Raw genomic sequence first — 13,730 nt, 5'->3', positions numbered from 1 at the left:
ATGAGAACTTGATTTTACTCAATGTTTGTATGGTTAAGAAAAGATTTTAAAGACACAATCTTTAAATGAAAAACATAAATTCAACTGGTTTGCTTGGTTAAGCTATTTTAACATCCTTTCCCTAGTCTTCTTCCCCACCAGTTGGTTTTTATTTGCATTTTAAAAACTTACACAGTGTTCATTACCTGTAGGATATTGTTCTAAGCACTTTACAGGTATTAATTAATTTTAGTCTTCACTTTGATTTTCTGACTAATATAATCTCCATATTATAGATGAGGAAACTAATGCACAGAAAATCACATTAACATTCATCAATAATAAATCATTATATTTGATGCTTCAGAAATTTATCTAGACACATGGAAAGACGTTCTGTAAAATGGTGGGGGGAAGCAATTACATCTGTACAATATGACTTCATCTTTAATGCTGAAAAGCACATTTAAATGTCCAAATGGTGATATACCAAAGAATTGTTATTATTTTCTACTACATGAGACAACATGTGCTTATGCTCTTTGTATTCCTTTTGACTGTGACTTTTTACACTTTATTTCATAATAAGGACATACTGCTTTTATAATAAGCAAAATTTCACACTGAAAAATGTCAACCTCTTCTAGCAAGATCAGGGAAGTTCAAAGCACGCATATCTAGCCTCCACGTGGGAATCCTCAGTTCAGCCCATCCACTAACCACAGTAATAACCACAACCACCTGCCTCTTCCCTCTTCACTCAAGCCAATCTGGAGTAGTTTGGGTGCCTGCCCTAGTGTTCCCAGAAAGTCTCACTGTGTGAGTACGTCTTTCCACATTCTCTTGCTACATGTATAGCACCATCTGTCCTCACACCAAAACAAACTTGGGTGGAGGGGAGTTATCCCGCCTCCATGAGGCAACACAAAACACACCTTCAAAAATTCAACACATATAAAAACCAATATACACAAGGCACAACCCTGGGTAAAAGACAATCCCTATCTTAGTTGAGTTTAGCTAAAACACTCCATGATATTGCTGCCGTGGCATCCATTTTTGTTTGGCCAAGCAGCCTGCAGGGGTCTTGGACTGAAAGTGGTCCCTTCCCCAACCTCATCCCCGATAACAGCCAGAGTCACAAGCAAATGTAAGTTCCTAACAGGGCTTCTCCAGCAGCCCTTCTGAGCAATGGTCTCCCCTGTCTCCCAGGTACTGCCCCTTATGCGACCTTAGATGAGACCACCACAGAGATTATGAAAACCCTGCGCTTTCTGGTTTGAACTGACCAAGCCAGCCACAACCCTGGAACCTTCAAAGCACTCCAGCCATGGACCCTGATGATAAAAGCGCATGCCCCAGGCTCCTGCCACTCTGTCTGCCCTTGCACGGCTCCTCAACACATGCCATGTCCTTGCTCCAGGACCTGTGAGCAATAAACTTTTATACTTCAAGTTCCCATGTGATCATTTCTTGAATTGGGGTTCACCAGCCAACACCTTGGGGCTCTAGTTAACAAATGTTAATTTAACAAAGGCACAACAGCCCTCCAAGGTTACCTGTCTTCCCTCAAACACACAGTTCTTCATAGTATGGTAATGTCCAAGTGTCACGAGGGTTCATCAGATGGATATAAGTTTTAGCAAATTAGAGTCAACGTAAAACAAATTCAAGTCGAGACCACCTAAGGAACAACAAATTTGGCCTCGAAAACATGGAAGAGGAGACTACCTTCTGCAATAACAGTATAGTAAGGGCAAGGAAGCAAAACACATCATCACTCTAAATGTTGGCAAAAAATTTTTTTAAAGATGAAAAGTAAGTATTACAGATTTTACAAGCTTACAGACAGAATCAAGTATATTATGCAGGTATTTATAAAACCATTTAAACTATAACCTCTGAAGGTGTAAAAAACATTCTTAGTTTTCAGGCTGTGAAAAATCAGGTGATTGGTCAAATCTGGCATACAGGACAGTCTGCTGACCTGTTTTATTCAAATAACCTCAAGTAGACCATTAAAACTAGTTACAGACTGGATGTTTGTGTGTGCATTCCCCAAAATTCATATGTTGAAGTTCTAAACCCCAATATGAGGATATTTGGAAATAGGGCCTTTGGGAGATAATTATTAATAGGTTTAGACAAAGTCATGATGGTCGGGACCCGATAATGGCTTAGTGTCCTTCAGTTCAGTCGCTCAGTCATGTCCAAGGCCTTGCAACCGCATGGACTGCAGCACTCCAGGCTTCCCTGTCCATCACCAACTCCCGGAGCTTTCTCAAACTCATGTCCATCACATCGGTGATGCCATCCAACCACCTCATCTTCTGTCGTCGCTTTCTCCTGTCGCCTTCAATCTTTGCCAGCATCAGGGTCTTTTCCGAAGAGTTGATTCTTCACATCAGGTGGTCAAAGTATTGGAGTTTCAGCTTCAGCATCAGTCCTTCCAATGAGTATTCAGGACTGATTTCCTTCAGGATTGACTAGTTGGATTTCTTTGCAGTCCAAGGGACTCTCAAGAGTCTTCTCCAACACTACAGTTCAAAAGCATCAGTACTCTAGCACTCAGCTTTCTTTATAGTCCAACTCTCAAATCCGTACATGACCACTGGAAAAACCATAGCTTTGACTAGACGGACCTTTTTTGGCAACACAATATGCTTTTTAATATGCTGTCTAGGTTGGTCATAGCTTTTCTTCTAAGGAGCAAGCATTTTTTAATTTCATGGCTGCAGTCACCATCTGCAGTGATTTTGGAGCCCCCCCAAAATAAAGACTGCCACTGTTTCCATTGTTTCCCCATCTATTTGCCATGAAGTGATGGGACCAGATGCCATGATCTTAGTTTTCTGAATGTTGAACATTAAGCCAAACTTTTCACTCTCCTCTTTTACTTTCATCAAGAGGCTCTTTTGTTCTTCACTTTCTGCCATAAGGGTGGTGTCATCTGCATACCTGAGGTTATTGATATTTCTCCCAGCAATTTTGATTTCAGCTTAGGCTTCATCCAGCCCTGCATTTCATATGATATATTCTGCATATAAGTTAAATAAGCAGCGTGACAATATACAGCCTTGACATACTCCTTTCCCAATTTGGAACCAGTCTGTTGTTTCATGTCCAGTTCGAACTGTTGCTTCTTGACCTACATACAGATTTCTCAGGAGGCAGGTCAGGTGGTCTGGTATTTCCATCTCTTGAAGAATTTTCCAGTTTGTTGTGATCCACGCAGTCAAAGGCTTTGGTGTAGTCAATAAAGTAAAAGTAGATGTTTTTCTGGAACTCTCTTGCTTTTTCAATGATCCAATGGATGTTGGCAATTTTGCCTTTTCTAAATCCAGCCTGAACATATGACAGTTCACACTTCACATATTGTTGAAGCCTGGCTTGGAGAATTTTGAGCAGTACTTTGCTAGCATGTAAGATGAGTGCAATTGTGTGGTAGTGTGAACATTCTTTGGCATTGCCTTTCTTTGGAATTGGAATGAAAACTGACCTTTTCCAGTCCTACGGCCACTGCTGAGTTTTGCAGATTTGCTGACATATTGAGTGCAGTACTTATACGAAGTTAAAGAGACAGGAGCACACATTCTCTCTACCCACCATATGAGGATTCTGTTAAAAGGTTAAGAGACCTTCACTAGGAACTCAATCTGCCAATACCTTCATCTAGAATTTGCAGGTTCCAAAACTGTACAAAATAATTGTCTGTCGATTGAGCCACTCAGTCTATGGTATTTTGTTATAGTAACTGGAACTAAGACAACATTCAAACACAAAGTGTAAGGGGAAGGGCCAGAAGTACATCTACATCATGAACCACTATTTAAGCCATCTTAAGGAATCTGGACTGTATTTCAATGACAGGGTATGACTGTTGAGCTTTATTTTATGAAGTGACAAATTGAGATCTGCACTAAAGAAACATTATTCTATTTGCAGTATAGACAATGGATTTAAATGGGGGGAAAACAGTTTAGCAGTTATTGCAGAATCCATGTAACATATGACACAGCCTGATGATAATCAACGTCAATGACAATGAAAGAATAAACAATTACAAGACATACAGAAGAGTCAGGATCTAAAGGACCAAAGTTCACCAAGAAGTAAAAAAAGAGCCATGAATGACTCCTTGGTTCCTAGATTTAGAAACAGATGAGTGACTTCCATTCACTGAAATAAAGTATTAGAAAAGGATAACCAGATCTGATAAGAGATAAAAAATTAATATACACTATCAGAACCTGACAATTTTGACATCCTGCTGCACCTTCAAGAAGAGATGTCCACCAGACAACTAAATATACAGGGGAGTGGAGTTGAGCAAAAAAATCTGAGGTGTGCGAGTCACTCACATAACTGACAACTGAAAGCTATCAAATAATGAGTCTGACAAGAGAGACAATGCTGACTGAGAAGACAGGATTCTAAGATCTGTCTTAGACAGTCTTTCCCATATTCATTTTTACAGAAGGTCTCTGCTTCTCCAATATCAAATTTTGAGAACTGTATCAGAGATATTATTATTAGACCTTTCAGAAAGGATTCAAGCAAAGAGATAAGGGAAAAAATTTATTGTAATTTTTCTTCACTGGGTTGGAAATCTGTCATCTGTACATCCCAGGAAATGCATTATTATAGGAAGAAAGGAAGCCATACAAGCATGGAGACTGCTTAACATGGGAAAGAGTTCCTGTCCCATGTTTGTGATGGCAGGCTCTTCCTCTCACTGGCAAGCTTGCATTTGTTGGGAGCCAACATCCACATACACCTGTTTTAGTTGAGAGACCACTTAGCACAACCATCAACTGAGAGTATGATAATGAAAAGCTAAATTTGTATACTCTCTGGCTTCCAGAGGCTTCCCACAAGTTCCACTGGAATTAAAACCCTGACTGAACACATATTAGCAGAAGTGTACAGAACTTCCTTGGTCTCTGAGAATGCTTTTCCATTCAAGAAGAGTGAACTAACAGATGGTGGGCCAGGGCTTCCTTCTATGAATTTCTCCTTCACTAATAAATTGGAGAAAGCCTAAATGATTTTGACAAATGAAGGACACCATCACCAGTTTCTATTAATCACCACCCGGTAAAATTAATTTTTTCTTTTGTTATATAGTTTATGAATTTTAAAACACATATAAGTTTGTGTAAACACCAATGTAATCAAGACACATAATCTCTTCACCCAAAGATACTTCCTTGTACTATCCAGCTATAATTACACCCTCTTCCACCCATCACCCCTAGCAGACAGTGATCTATTCTCCATCACTAGTTTTGTCTTTTAAGGATATCATATAAATGGAATCATACAGTATGTAACCTTTTGGAGCTGGCTTATTTCACTCAGCAGAATGCCTTTATGATTAATCTAAATTGACTGAATATATCACTAACTCGTTACTTTTTTACTGAGGAGTAGGGCTTCCCTGGTGGTTCAGTGGTAAAGAATCTGCCTGCCAATGTTGGAGACGCAGGAGACACAGGTTCAATCCTTGGGTCGGGAAGATCCCTTGGAGGAGGAAATGGCAACCCACTCCAGTATTCTTGCCTGGGAAATTCCATGGACAGAGGAGCCTGGCGGGCTACAGTCCATGAGGTTGCAAAGAGTTGGACATAACTCAGCAACTAAACAAAACTAAGTGTTCCACTGCATGAACATACCAGTTTGTCTATCCATTTACTCACTGAAGGATGCTTTGGTTTTTCATGTTTTCAGTTATTATAAATAAAGCTACTATGAACATTCACATACAGGTTTCTGTGTGAACATAAGCTTTCATTTCTCTAGCATAAATAAATACCCAGGTGAGTAGGACTGTTGGGTGATATAGTGCGTCTGTGTTTAACTTCATAAGGAACTGCTAAACCATTTCCCAGAACTGCTGTAATGATTTGCATTCCAATCACTATTGAGATCGGCCTTTCCAACATGCTCCTTCCCAGCTTGACTGCAGACTTAAAGCAGATCTTTCTAGTGTGGGATTCTGCTACCGGTTCCAAAGAGCACGGGTGGCAACTTTATTCATGAAATAGTGTATCTGTCTGCTCTAACCTGTCTGAGGTTACCTGAATGACTAATACAAAGTGCTTATCATTGCTTTGCCCAACTTGGAATTCACTCAGGCAGAGAAGCTGTGAGCACTAGTCAAAAACATTTTAAGTCAAATAAATAATCCATATCACCCTGGGACAAAAGATTATAGTTGAAACATAGAATACTAAAAGACTGAGAAAAAAAGGCTAGGGAGAGAATTTCTTTGGGAAATTAGGTAATTCAAAAGCACCATGTTGTGAATTTCAGAAGCCACAAAAAATGCCCAGGGCAGAATGTATTCTCAGTAAAGACCTAAGTAAGAAAACCCAAAGCTGTCACTTCTGGCTGATCTCTAGCCCAGAAAAAAACGAGCAAATGAAGGCGAAGGTAGAACTGTAAATGGTCAGGCTAAGTATTGAAGGACTGTCTCAACACTGAGCCAATGTGCAGACAGAGTCACTGGGAGGATTTTTTTTTTTTTTCAATTTGACTGTAAGGTCTTTTAATTCACTTTCAATTCTTTTTTCTTTCTCTGCCTCCTTATCTTCTTTTTTCCCTTAATCCCTTTCTCTTACTCTCTCTCCCCCTCTCTCCCTCTTTTTTCTTTCTTTTTATTTGCCATTTGGTATTCAAGGAAATCTCTGCATAAAACACTCAATAAACATAAACTAAAGTAACACACTTCATAGACCATACATGACAAGAAGAGAAGAAATTCACACTCTCTTCTCTATTTTAGAAAAGTCACTAAAATAAACACTATACTATAGCCTATAAAAACGTAACAAAAACAAACCCTAAAGACGAAGGATATGATTTCCAGTATTGCTAAATTAAAATATTTAAAATGATTAGTTTTCAACAAAAACCTTTTTAGAGACATGCAAAGAAAGCAGCATCTATCCAGAAGGGAAAAAGAAAAAACTAACCAAAATGATCCCTGAGAAGTGCAAGCACTGAACTTAATAGACAAAGGCTTTAAATCAACCATCTTAAATATGCTCAAATCTCAGTATGGGATATCAGTGAAGATATAGAACATAAGGGAATAAAAATAAAAATTCTGAAGGTGAAAGTATAACAATTTAAGTGAAAAACTCCTAAATATTGGAAATAATTATTAACAAACACAAAAGGAGAAACTGACAGTAATACAGTAATAGTAGAGGACTTTAACGGAGAAGGCGATGGCACCCACTCCAGTACTCTTGCCTGGAAAATCCCATGGGTGCAGGAGCCTGGTAGGCTGCAGTCCAAGTTGGATATGACTGAGAGACTTCACTTTCCCTTTTCACCTTCATGCATTGGAGAAGGAAATGGCAACCCACTCCAGTGTTCCTGCCTGGAGAATCCCAGGGACGGGAAAGCCTGGTGGGCTGCCGTCTATGGGGTCGCACAGAGTTGGACACGACTGAAGTGACTTAGCAGTAGCAGCAGAGGACTTTAAAACCCCATGTACATCAACAGACAGATCATCCAGGTAGAAAATTAGTAAGGAAACACTGGCTTTAAAGAATGCATTAGTCTCTGAACTTAATAATTATCTACAGGACATGCCATTCAAAAGAGCAAGATACACAATCCCTTTCCAGTGCACATAAAACATTCTCCAGGTTAGATCATATCATAGGTCACAAAACTAGTATCAATAAATTTAAGAAAACTGAAATCACATAAAGTATTTTTTTCCTATCATAACACTATGACACTAGAAATCAACTACAAGAAAGAAAAAAAAGAAAACTACAACATATGGAAGTTAAAGAATATGCTACTGAACAAACACTGGGTCACAGAAGAAATCAAGGGAAAAAAAAACAAAAACCTGGAGACAAATAAAAATGGAAACACAATGTTCCAATATCTATGAGATGCAGCAAAAGCAGCTCTAGAAAGGAAATTTATAGCAATACAAGAAAAAATCCTCAACAAAACACTAGCAAACCAAATTCAACAACACATTAAAAGAATCATACACTTTGATCAAGTGGGATTTATCCCAGAGATACAAAGATGGCTTAATATATGCAAATCAATGTGATATAATACATTAACAAATAGATGGATAAAAACCATATGGTCATCTCAACAGACGCAGAAAAAGCTTTTAACAAAATTCATCCATTTACAATTAAAAACTCTCCAGAAAGTGGGTATAGAGAGAAAACACCTCAACATAATAAAAACTATATATGATAAGCCTAAAGCTTATATCATACTCAGTAGTGAAAACTTAAAAGCATTTTCTCTAAGATCAGGAACAAGACAAAGATGCCCACACTTGCCACTTTTATTTAACATAGTATTAAAAGTCCAAGACACAGCAATCAGACAAGGAAGAAATAATAAATGGAAATCAAATTGGAAAGTAAAAAGTAAAACTGTCACTGTTTATAGATGACATGATACTATATATAAAAAATTCTAAGGAAACCACCAAAAAACTGAGAATAAATGAATTCACTGAAGTGTCAGGATATAAAATTAATATACAGAAACCTGTTGCATTTCTGTACACAAACAGCAAACTATCCAAAAGAGAAATTAAGAAAACAGTCCCATTTACAATTGCATCAAAAAGAATAAAATATATAGGAATATGACTTTTACTCTGAAAACTATAAGACAGTGAAGAAACTGAAGATGACATAGACAAATGGAGAGATGTATGTGTTCAGGGACTGGAAGAATTAACATTGTTAACATAATCATACTACCCAAGGCAATCTACAGATTGAATGCAATCACTATCAAAATACTAACACCATTTTTCATAGAACTAGAACAAATAATTATAAAATGTGTGTGGTAACATGAAAGAACCTGAATCTTTATGACTTTGCATTGGGCAATAAATTCTTAGGTACAATATCAAAAGTGGAAGCAATAAAAGAAAAAATAAATTGGATTCATCAAAATTACAAACTTTTGTGAAAAAAATAAAAACTTTTGTGCATCAAAGGACATTATCAATAAAGTGAAAAGACAACCTATAAGATCAAAAAAAAAACTTGCAAATCGTATCAAGTAAGAGTCTAGTATCCAGGATATATAAAACCACAAATAACTCAGTTTTTAAATGAGCAAAGGGCTCAAATAGACTTTAACTGAAAAGGATATACAAATATCCAATAAGCACACAAAAAGATGTTCAACATTATTATTTATTTAGGAAATGTAAATAAATCAAAACCACAATGGAATGCCACTTAATATCCAGTAGGTTGACTATAATAAAAAAACAAGAACAAAAAACAGTAAGCAAGTACCATCAAGTATGTAGAAAAACTAGAAGACTTAGACTTTGCTGGTGGGAATGTAATGATTCAGCTACAGTTAAAAAAAAATAAAAACACACAGTTCAGCAGTTCCTCAGAAAGTTAAACACAGAATTACTACATAGTCTAGCAATCTCACTCAAAGATATATATATATATATATCTTAAAAATTTGAAGCAGATACTTAAGCTAACACATGTACATACATGTTCACAGCAGTATTATTCACAACGAAATAGCAGAAACAGCCCATATGTACTATGTCCATCAATGGATGAATGGCATGTACATATGATGGAATATTATTCAACTTTAAAAAGGAATGGACTCTTAATACATGCTACAAAAATACAGAAGAACCTCAAAAACATTCTGGTAAGTAAATGATCTGGGCACGAAAGATCACATGTTGTATGATTCTATATATGAAATATCCAAAACAGGTAAATTAATACAAAAAGCAGATTGATGGTTTTCAGAGGCTGGGAAAGGGTGAATGGGGAGTAACTACTTAATAAATGAGTACAAAGTTTACTGAGGGCTGATGAAGTGTTTTGGAACTAAAGAGAGGTAGTGGTTACACAAACTGCCACTGAAATGTTCACTTTCAGTTTAGTTCATTCGCTCAGTTGTGTCAACCCTTTGCGACCCATGGATTGCAGCACACCAGGCCTCCCTGCCCATCACCAACTCCCAGAGCTTTCTCAAACTCAAGTCCATTGAGTCAGTGATGCCATCCAACCATCTCATCCTCTGTCGTCCCCTTCTCCTCCTGTCTTCAATCTTTCCCAGCATCAGAGTCTTTTCCAGTGAGTCGGTTCTCCATCATATCAGGTGGCCAAAGTATTGGAGTTTCAGCTTCAGCATCAGTCCTTCCAATGAATAATCAGGACTGATTTTCTTTAGGATTGACTGGTTGGATCTCCCTGCAGTCCAAAGGACTCTCAAGTGTCTTCTCCAACACCACAGTTGAAAAGCATCAATTCTTCAGTGCTCAGCTTTCTTTATAGTCCAACTCTCACATCCATACATGACTACTGGAAAAACCATAGCCTTGACTAGACGGACCTTTGTTGGCAAAGCAATGTCTTTGCTTTTTAATATGCTATCTAGGTTGGTCATAGCTTCCAAGGAGCAAGCATCTTTTGATTTCATGGCTGCAGTCATCATTGGCAGTGATTTTGGAGCCCAAAAAAATAGTCTCTCACTGTTTTCCATTGTTGCCCAATCTATTTGCCATGAAGTGATGGGACTGGATGCCATGATCTTACTGTTCTGAATGCTGAGTTTTAAGCCAACTTTTTCACTCTCCTCTTTCACTTTCAAGAGACTCTTTAGTTCTTCTTCACTTTCTGCCATAGGGGTGATCTGAGGTTATTGATATTTCTCCCGGCAATCTTGATTCCAGCTTATGCTTCATCCAGCCCAGCATTTCGCATGATGTACTCTGCATATAAGTTAAACAAGCAGGGTGACAATATGCAGTCTTGACGTACTCCTTTCCTGATTTGGAACCAGTCTGTTGTTCCATGTCCAGTTCTAACTGTTGCTTCTTGACCAGCATACAGATTTCTCAGGAGGCAGGTCAGATGGTCTGGTATTCCCATCTCTTCAAGAATTTTTCCACAGTTTGTTGTGATCCACAGAATCAAAGGCTTTGGTGTAGTCAATAAAGCAGAAATAGATGTTTTCTGGAACTCCCCTGCTTTTCTTGATGATCCAAAGGATGTTGGCAGTTTGATCTCTGGTTCCTCTGTGTTTTCTAAATCCATTTCTAATGAAATTTCATTCAACATAAAATTAACCATTCACGTTGAAAGAAATTTCATTCAAGAATAAAAAAGAGCTTTTGAAAATTTAAAAATATTACTCAAATATCTAAGAAAATTGCTTGTACATTTAACCTTTAATACAGTATCACAATTCTATATATCTATCCCCAAAATACAAAAAGACAAGGCTATTTATTAAAGAACTAATTGTAACAGCAAAAGCATAATGTATATGCTTAGAAGTTGAAGGGCGGTAAATATATTCATATTTGCTTACTTTTTCTAAAAATTAAGTAATAAATTATTAATTTGAAATAAATTGTTGATCGTAAATTAAAATTAAACTATTCATCATTGTTAAGATTTATTGATTTAAAATAGAGTATTAATTTAACTAAAATTACCAATATAAAATTAAATAATTAAGTAATTAATAAATTACTGATTTAAAATTACTTATTTTTAACTTATTTTTAAAATAAATTTAATACACAAAATTACAATTAAATTATTTTTAAATAAATTTAGTTTTAATTTAATTAAAAATAAAATTTTGAAACTTTTAAACAAGTATCTATATTATCATACTGTTTCGCCTACTTAGCCTCTATAATATGCTATTCCTATGTATTACGAATGTTATTTGGGGGGTTATGCTGTCTTCAATATTCTACTATTGCAAATAATGCTTAAACGAATCCCTAAAAATCAAAAGTAAAATAATATACACAAGTCTAACTTGTGCATCAAATTCATAGAATAACCATTCAGAGAGAAACTATTTCAAATAGATAAAGATAAAAATCCTCAAGCTGTTTTTAAGAATTGTATTTTTGGTGGTGGAATTATTACTCTCAGACCTTCATAGGACCATCAACTATGCATTCCTAACAGTAGCCTCTATTAAAATTTTATCAAACCTTTGGCTTCACAATACTACCAAGGGCATAATATCCTTTTCCATAAAACATTCAGTTAACAGGACCAATTACTTTACATAAAACCTGCTTAAACTTTCACTTGGTACTTTCACCTTAATCCATCAACCCAAGCATTACTATTTTCTCTCAATCTAAAAGGGGTCCCAGTTTAGGACTTGTTCATCAACATGTTTTGATACCAAAGTACATGGGTATCTGTGTCAAGGACTACAGAAAGGTCTCTTCTACAGCTGGTGACTCTTTCACCCACTCACTTTTCCCCAGAGGGTAAGAGCCAAGGGACTCTGTCCCTTTTGTCCATCTATCTTCATTTTGTCTAATCTACCAGATTACTGTCCCAGGTGATTCCAGGTCAGAGTCCTCATTTTCATCTTTGTCAGCTTTTAAAATTCCTTCAAACTGAGATAAATAGAATGGTGTAGCTGAGATCCCTTTGGGGTTGTAGAACCAGCATCAGCTCCTCTTGGGACACTCAACATTCAACAGTGCGGCATTAACATCTTCATCTTAACCTCATCAGTGTCCCATATATTCACCCCACTTCTCATAAACATCAACCCCTACTGGGACAAATCCCTTGGCTCTCCCCTTCTGTTTTCCTCCTTTTTCTTGTTAATGACTTTTTTTTTTTACCTTTAATATCAATAAGGCAAATCTATTAAGGTTTCTTAGACAGATGCTTGGTTTTACAACTGTATGATTTCATGAGGTGCCCATGTAAAAAGAGTCCTCTTAATCACAAGAGTTGATACGACCTGACTATGGGGCATACTCAGTAGAAAAATAATACAATCATCATAAAGTCAATCCAGCATGGCTTGCTACAGAGGGCACAGCCCCGTCATCTGTGATGTTCCACTTGGCATTTATGGAAGAAACACAGTCTCTCTTCTCAGGTACACAGACTACAGTCGGTTTTATCCAGTCCACCAGGCTACCCACTCCCCCAGGTAACCTACTATGAACAGCCATCTGTGATGGTTCTAAAGTGAGTTGTGGGTCCTACCTATATCAACCCAATACTCTCTTCCACTCTGAAACACTTAAAACCAAAGATACTACTCCTAAATTAGTCACTCTCACAATCCATTTAATAAAAGTTCTTCAGGAAGTTGATGGCACAGCCCACAATATAAGACTACTCCCTGGCACTATAACCCCTGGTTTCAGTAGTTTTACGGTTTCATAACTTTACTACCTTCCTGGTAACCAGTGTTCATAAGAGTACTGCCTTTTGTCCTAGAATAACCGTTCCCATTAGGGTTGGCTTTAAAAGCTATTGGTAGTAGATCAGACTGAAATCTAAGCTTGGCCCAGCATCACGATCAGCCCCAGCACTCTGTATTACTTTCATTTTAGCTATTACAAGTAACAATAGCCAACGGATAATATATTCAGTTTGTTTCTTATTATTCTGCATTTTCTTCTGTATCCAGTGAGTCACCTCATTAGGGATTATAGCTACCACCATTTCTAAATTCTGTTCCAAAACTTTTGCCTTTAGTAATAGATCACAGCACAGCTGCAGTTTCATATGATCACTGACTACACAGCCATCCAAGAATCAAAATTTCTTCATTCCCAGTCCTTTAATCCTTTTGCTTCCCACATGTTTCTTTCAGTCAGTCAAATTAGATGTAGCATATTTCATTTTTTTCTGACACCAGCTACAATGACTTTCGACATTAGCTATCCAGAGTTAGCACAAACT

At 37.1% G+C, this 13,730-nt stretch overlaps 1 protein-coding gene across 5 annotated transcripts in view; it reads right to left on the bottom strand.

Moving 5' to 3' along the window:
* The window catches only part of CCSER2 (coiled-coil serine rich protein 2), a 158,917-nt gene that overhangs the window by 91,868 nt on the left and 53,319 nt on the right, over positions 1–13,730 (bottom strand). The gene's annotated exons all lie outside the window — the stretch shown is intronic.

The sequence above is a fragment of the Bos mutus genome, chromosome 28, assembly GCF_027580195.1.
Source record: "Bos mutus isolate GX-2022 chromosome 28, NWIPB_WYAK_1.1, whole genome shotgun sequence".
Taxonomy (NCBI): domain Eukaryota; kingdom Metazoa; phylum Chordata; class Mammalia; order Artiodactyla; family Bovidae; genus Bos; species Bos mutus.
Note: the sequence above shows the minus strand (reverse complement) of the source record. Positions and strands in the feature narration are given on the sequence as shown.